Consider the following 7,392-nt stretch of genomic DNA (forward strand, 5'->3'; position numbering starts at 1 on the left):
AGAGACCAAGAGTACTACGCTGTGGAGAGAATGGTGGGAGCTACTGCTGGAAGAGGTGCGGAGGCAGAGTCCTGGACTGAGGTAACAGCGAGTGGCCAGAGAGACACGTGACTACCGGGGAGTGAGAGGCTCCGAGGGTCCATGGTAACATCAGGAGCGCTGGCAAGTTCCCGTTATTTCCTCCAGGGTGCTAGAGGTCATGGGGAAGGAGAAAGATTATTGGAGGTACACAGAGGTGGATGGGGAGCGGCTTGTGGAAATTGCAGGTCCACAGTTCTAGGAAAGAGGACACGTGGCTTTGTAGAGAGAGAGTCTAGTAGCATGTAGATTGCCATTAGGATCAGATTGAACAGTTACAGGTGGCTCAGTGAGTGATAGCCTGTCAATCTTAGTGGCGAACTGACTGTTTGAATGAAGGGGATTACTATCCGCTGAAAATTACTTTTTTTGCATCATATACCTTCTACATAACTAGTGAAGCTGTATAAGACTAACTGGATAGTCTGAAATGAATCATAGCTGGGTAACCTGACAATTTACATGAAGCTGTCTCACCGCTGTCTCACCGCTGTCTGATAACCTGCTCATTTATCTGCACAAGGGTACGTTCACACGAGCGGATTTACAGCGTATTTTACGCTGCGGATCCGTTGGTGAAGGCCCGCTCTATGCTGTCTTTACATGTGCCTGCTCGTAGCAGCAATAACTCACAATGTGCGAGTATACTGCGAATTGCACATCGCAGTGTGTCTGCTCATAGCAGCATATTGCCGCTACGAGAAGGCACATGTAAAGACAGCATAGAGTGGGTCTTTACCAGCGGATCCACAGCGAAATACGCTGCGAAAATCCACTCGTGTGAACGTACCCCAAGAGTGGATTTTCATGGAATGTTAACTACAAGTCTCTCAGTTTAACCTGCTAATTTGCTAATCTGCATCTCTTCCTTTTTGCATAAACTGTCTCAGCAAAATCCATTCATCTGTATAAGACTGCAACTGCATAGTCTGAATTGACTCATAGCTTGGTAACCTGGTAATTCATATAAAGCTGCCTCTTTTTTTTCCCTCTGTTTAAATCGTCTCTCAGTATCACTCTGTCTCTTTGCTGCCTGATAACCTACTAATATGTCTACGTAAGATTGGATTGGATTTCAATGGGCTGTTAACAACAAGTCTCTCAGTACAACCTATGAATTTGCTGAATCGCATCTCTTCCTCTCTACATAAATTGCTCCTCAGCAAAATTCACTTAGGCCCCTTTCACACTACCGTAGTCACCCTGCAATACCTCCCGTCATGAAGTCCCATCTGAAAGCCCCAAAAACGGCCGTCAAAATATCCCATTCATGTCAATGGGATTTTTTGACCATCCTGCAGCACCAGTTATGGCCCATTATTACTAACATCCATTATTTTTGACGGCACAAAAGGCGGTGCATGCAGTAATTTTTGTCCCCTCAAAAATAATGGTGGAATAACGACTGTTAAAATTTTAACATTGAAGTCTATGGCAGACGGATGTTCATAAAATACACTTGTCCGCCCGTTATTTGCAACGTCAATTATGACCCGTTATTGCTACTGAGCAAGCTTTGCAACCAGGAAGTCACATGGAAAAAGGGGGAGGGTCTTTTTGGTCATTTTATACCCAGCAAGCAGGCCATACATCTGCAGCATCTGCCCTAAAAATTTGTCCCAAAGTGTTTCGTTGCCTGTCATCCATTTTTTTTTTTATGTGGGTACTAGGATGGCTGTGATTAAAGGGGTATTCCAGGCAAAAACTTTTTTTTATATTTCAACTGGCTCCGGAAAGTTAAACATATTTGTAAATTACTTCTATTAAAAAATCTTAATCCTTCCAATAGTTATTAGCTTCTGAAGTTTTCTGTCTTACTGCTCAATGATGATGTCACATCCCGGGAGGTGTGCATGATGGGAAAATATCCCCATAGGAGCTGCACAGCTCCAGGGACGCGAGTCATCAGAAAGCAGTTAGACAGAAAAAAACAACTCAACTTCAGAAGCTAATAACTATTGGAAAGATTAAGATTTTTTAATAGAAGTAATTTACAAATCTGTTTAACTTTTCGGAGCCAGTTGATATATAAAAAAAGTTTTGGCCTGGAATAACCCTTTAATGTTGGATTGTGACTGTATTGTGTGTGAACATGTGCATAGTTAGTTTGGCCCGTGTGGATGCCACTTTGCAGAATGTCAGCATTTGCGCTATGCATTCATGTGTGGGCATGAGTGGGAGTACTGCGCATGTTTGCAGGATCATTTTGGGCCGTGTGGCACCACCATGCGCGTGTCTGGTGACCGCCATGTGGAATCCACTTTGCAGACTGTAGGTTTTTGTCCATGTGTCCGGATGTTTTTTATATGATAATTTTTTGTTTTACCTTATTTTTACAGATTTTTATATAATCTTGTAAAAGAGAAAATAAAAAATAAAAAATGCCACCCAAAAAGGCAAAAAAATACAAGCAAGCCCGCTGTGAGTTTTTTTCAACAGTACATTATTTTAAATGTTTATATCTGTATAGCACTTGTCTACGTATCGTAATTTTTTTCTTTTAGCCCATCGTGGAAACGGAGTCGGAGTAAGAAACGGAGGTGGAGGGACATACCTTGTCAAATGGTTCTAGTATGAGTATTTTGGTTCAATGTGAATAAAAAAAAATCACACTCAATGTGGGAGATTTTCTAAACCTGCCTAGAGGGAAAAGTTGTTGGGTTGCCAATCTAATTGCTTCTTCCACTATTGAAAAGGCCATGAACTAAAAAAAAAAAAAAAAGCCATGTGATTGGTTGCTATGGGAAACTCAGCAACTTATCCTCTTTGCAGGTTTCCATAAATATCTGTTACGCCGAGCGCTCCGGGTCCCCGCTCCTCCCCGGAGCGCTCAATGCGTTTCTCTCCCTGCAGCGCCCCAGTCAGACCCGCTGACCGGGAGCGCTGCACTGACATTGCCGGCGGGGATGCGATTCGCATAGCGGGACGCGCCCGCTCGCGAATCGCATCCCAAGTCACTTACCCGTCCCGGTTCCCGGCTGTCATGTGCTGGCGCGCGCAGCTCCGCTCTCTAGGGCGCGCGCGCGCCAGCTCTCTGAGACTTAAAGGGCCAGTGCACCAATGATTGGTGCCTGGCCCAATTAGCCTGATTAGCTTCCACCTGCTCCCTGGCTATATCACATCACTTCCCCTGCACTCCCTTGCCGGATCTTGTTGCCTTGTGCCAGTGAAAGCGTTTAGTGTTGTCCAAGCCTGTGTTACCTGATCTCCTGCTATCCATATTGACTACGAACCTTGCCGCCTGCCCCGACCTTCTGCTACGTCTGACCTTGCCTCTGCCTAGTCCTTCTGTCCTACGCCTTCTCAGCAGTCAGAAAGGTTGAGCCGTTGCTAGTGGATACGACCTGGTTGCTACCGCCGCAGCAAGACCATCCCGCTTTGCGGCAGGCTCTGGTGAACACCAGTAGCCACTTAGAACCGGTCCACTAGCACGGTCCACGCCAATCCCTCGCTGACACAGTGGATCCACAACCTGTAAGCCGAATCATGACAGTAGATCCGGCCATGGATCCGCTGCCAAGTCTCGCTGACCTTACCACGGTGGTCGCTCAGCAATCGCAGCAAATTGCCTAACAAGGACAGCAGCTGTTGCAGTTGACCGCCACGTTATAGCAACTTCTGCCTCTGCTACAGCAGCAACCATCTCCTCCGCCAGCTCCTGCACCTTCTCCGCAGCGAGTAGCCGCTCCTAGCCTCCGCTTGTCCCTGCCGGACAAATTTGATGGGGACTCTAGACTCTGCCGTGGATTTTTGTCTCAATGTTCCCTGCATATGGAGATGTTGTCGGACTTGTTTCCTACAGAACGGTCTAAGGTGGCGTTCGTAGTGAGCCTTCTTTCAGGAAAGGCCTTGTCTTGGGCCACACCGCTCTGGGACCACAATGATCCTGCCACAGCCACAGTCCAGTCCTTCTTCGCTGAAGTCCGTAGTGTCTTCGAGGAACCTGCCCGAGCTTCTTCTGCCGAGACTGCCCTGCTGAACCTGGTCCAGGGTAATTCTTCAGTAGGCGAGTACGCCATCCAATTTCGTACTCTCGCTTCCGAATTATCTTGGAATAACGAGGCTCTCTGCGCGACCTTTAAAAAAGGCCTATCCAGTAACATCAAGGATGTGCTGGCCGCACGAGAGATTCCTGCCAACCTGCAAGAACTTATCCATTTGGCCACCCGCATTGACATGCGTTTTTCTGAGATACACCAGGAGCTCCGCCAGGAAAAAGACTTAGATCTCTGGGCACCTCTCCCACAGTATCCTTTGCAATCTACGCCTGGGCATCCCGCCGAGGAGGCCATGCAAGTGGATCGGTCTCGCCTGACCCAGGAAGAGAGGAATCGCCGTAGGGAAGAAAATCTTTGTCTGTACTGTGCCAGTACCAAACATTTCTTGGTGGATTGCCCTATTCGTCCTCCACGTCTAGGAAACGCACGCACGCACCCAGCTCACGTGGGTGTGGCGTCTCTAGGTTCGAAGTCTGCTTCTCCACGTCTCACGGTGCCCGTGCGGATTTCTCCTTCTGCCAACTCCTCCCTCTCAGCCGTGGCCTGCTTGGACTCTGGTGCCTCTGGGAATTTTATTCTGGATTCTTTGGTGAATAAGTTCTGCATCCCGGTGACCCGTCTCGTCAAGCCGCTCTACATTTCCGCGGTCAACGGAGTTAGATTGGATTGCACCGTGCGTTACCGCACAAAACCCCTCTTAATGTGCATTGGACCCCATCACGAAATGATTGAATTTTTCGTCCTTCCCAACTGCACCTCTGAGGTTCTCCTCGGTCTGCCATGGCTCCAGCTTCATTCTCCCACCCTTGACTGGACCACCGGGGAGATCAAGAACTGGGACTCTGCTTGCCACAAGAAATGCCTCTCCCCCCCTCCCAGTCCCGTCAGGCAAACCTCAGTGCCTCCTCCTACACCTGGTCTCCCCAAGGCTTATCAGGACTATGCCTTGCCTCGTCGTGGTCCCCGTCCTGGTGACACCCTGCCCCGTGCCAAGCTTCACCCTCTGCCCTCCCTCCCCATTCCCACTCCTGCTGTACTGCCTGCATTTGAGGAAACCCTACAGTCACTCCCGGTGTCCTCGTCCCGTGTGAAGCATTTGCCGGACAAAGAAAGGGGGAGACCTAAGGGGGGTACTGTTATGCCGAGCGCTCCGGGTCCCCGCTCCTCTCCGGAGCGCTCCCTGCAGCGCCCCGGTCAGACCCACTGACCGGGAGTGCTGCACTGACATTGCCGGCGGGGATGCGATTCACATAGCGGGACGCGCCCGCTCGCGAATCGCATCCCAAGTCACTTACCCGTCCCGGTTCCCGGCTGTCATGTGCTGGCGTGCGCGGCTCCGCTCTCTAGGGCGCACGCGCGCCAGCTCTCTGAGACTTAAAGGGCCAGTGCACCAATGATTGGTGCCTGGCCCAATTAGCCTGATTAGCTTCCACCTGCTCCCTGGCTATATCACATCACTTCCCCTGCACTCCCTTGCCGGATCTTGTTGCCTTGTGCCAGTGTTGTCCAAGCCTGTGTTACCTGATCTCCTGCTATCCATATTGACTACGAACCTTGCCGCCTGCCCCGACCTTCTGCTACGTCTGACCTTGCCTCTGCCTAGTCCTTCTGTCCTACGCCTTCTCAGCAGTCAGCGAGGTTGAGCCGTTGCTAGTGGATACGACCTGGTTGCTACCGCCGCAGCAAGACCTTCCCGCTTTGCGGCGGGCTCTGGTGAACACCAGTAGCCACTTAGAACCGGTCCACCGGCACGGTCCACGCCAATCCCTCGCTGACACAGTGGATCCACAACCTGTAAGCCGAATCGTGACAATATCGCTTATGTCCATCTTTCCTAACATGAACTTATTTTTCCAACAGATGGAAACAGAAAGCATATGGATGCAGGAAGTCGTCCCTTATATATCGGACCAGAAGGCCTTCCAGGCTACAATTTCCCAAGAGCCCGAACCAGTATGTACCCACACTATATGATATTGAAGTCTACTATTTTATATTCTGCCCTAATTTCTTAACTTCTAAATTTATTTACAGCGGCCACTTCCTGAGCCCAAAGGAGTAGTTTCAGGCAGAGGAAGGGCCAAGAAAACTACAGGAAGGACGTGTGAGTATTTTATTTTCAATTCTTCAAAATATGATGTCTGGTTGATATGCTATTCTGTTTAACTATCATTTTTTACAGGTTGCCGTACATTTAGTCCATTTCTAGTTAGCTTATAAAATAAAAAATACATTTTATTACAGAGTACCAAAGGTCGAGGGGGGCATACTAGAGGGCAGGACGAGGGGAGGAGCTCATAATAGACGGGGAGCAGCTGATCTCCCTCATCCAAGAATGTCCTGCTCTCTGGGATGCCTCACACACGAGGCATTCCCTCAAGACGTACAGCAAGGCTCTTTGGGAAGAGGTGTATCGGAGTATCTGCATCCACTTGGAGGACCTCATGCTGTCACAGAAGACTGTGGCGGAGAGAAATTATTCAATTTGTCTTATCAGTAATTTTCCTTTGTTTTATGGCTCTTCTCTTAACTTTTTTCGATTTTTGCAGGGAAAAAAATCAGGATACTGTGGTCTTCTGTGAGGGACCGGTATATAAGGGACCAAAAAGAGGAGGTGGAAGTACCGAGAGCATCCAAGAAGTAAGAATATAAGTACGCGGAAGTAAGTACATGATTTAATTTCTTGTCTAACCATATCTCGATTTTGAATGCAAAAAATCTAAAATGTTTCTTTTTTTTCCCTTTTAGCACAACTTTCAGTGTCTCCCACCTGAATCCCCAAAGCCAGGACATGGAGTCCTCTTCTGCCCCAACCACCACCACATCCACCCCCACCCCCAGCACTGCTGAACAAGGGCCCCAACCTTATCGGGTGGATCAGTTCACTGAGGGAATACTACTTCCTTCAGTGCTCTGGTCAATCCGGTGAGCACTGGTAGGAGACGTTGGGACGATGGAGGAACTCATCATGCTGACGAGAGACCGCTTGATGAGACTGGATCCAACAATGGCAGACTTAAGGGAGGATTTTCACCAGACACGGCAGGCGGGGGCAGTGCCGTTGACTGGTTTCCCTTCTGACTGCCTATTGTTTCTACAGAGCCTCACACCGATGATGAAGAGCCTGACCTTTGATCAGCAGTGCAAATTCCGCATTGAGTCAATCAGGCTCCTTCAGAGGCTCCACTGTGATAATTTTTCTCTGTATAAACTGTCTCTTAATATAATCTAGTAACCTGCTAAATTGTGCCATTTTTCTTCCTTGTACAATGGTCCCAAAACCCAGAAAGTCTACCAGTCCAGTAAAAGACCAACA

At 48.7% G+C, this 7,392-nt stretch overlaps 1 long non-coding RNA gene across 1 annotated transcript; it reads left to right on the top strand.

Moving 5' to 3' along the window:
* Window positions 1-5,945: 5,945 nt before the first annotated feature.
* LOC130274228 (uncharacterized) lies at window positions 5,946-7,180 on the top strand. Its single transcript, XR_008844292.1, has 4 exons — window positions 5,946-6,029; window positions 6,111-6,180; window positions 6,626-6,738; window positions 6,825-7,180. It is a non-coding gene; the product is annotated as an uncharacterized LOC130274228 (long non-coding RNA).
* Window positions 7,181-7,392: the final 212 nt, after the last annotated feature.

The sequence above is a fragment of the Hyla sarda genome, chromosome 5 (genome assembly GCF_029499605.1).
Source record: "Hyla sarda isolate aHylSar1 chromosome 5, aHylSar1.hap1, whole genome shotgun sequence".
Taxonomy (NCBI): domain Eukaryota; kingdom Metazoa; phylum Chordata; class Amphibia; order Anura; family Hylidae; genus Hyla; species Hyla sarda.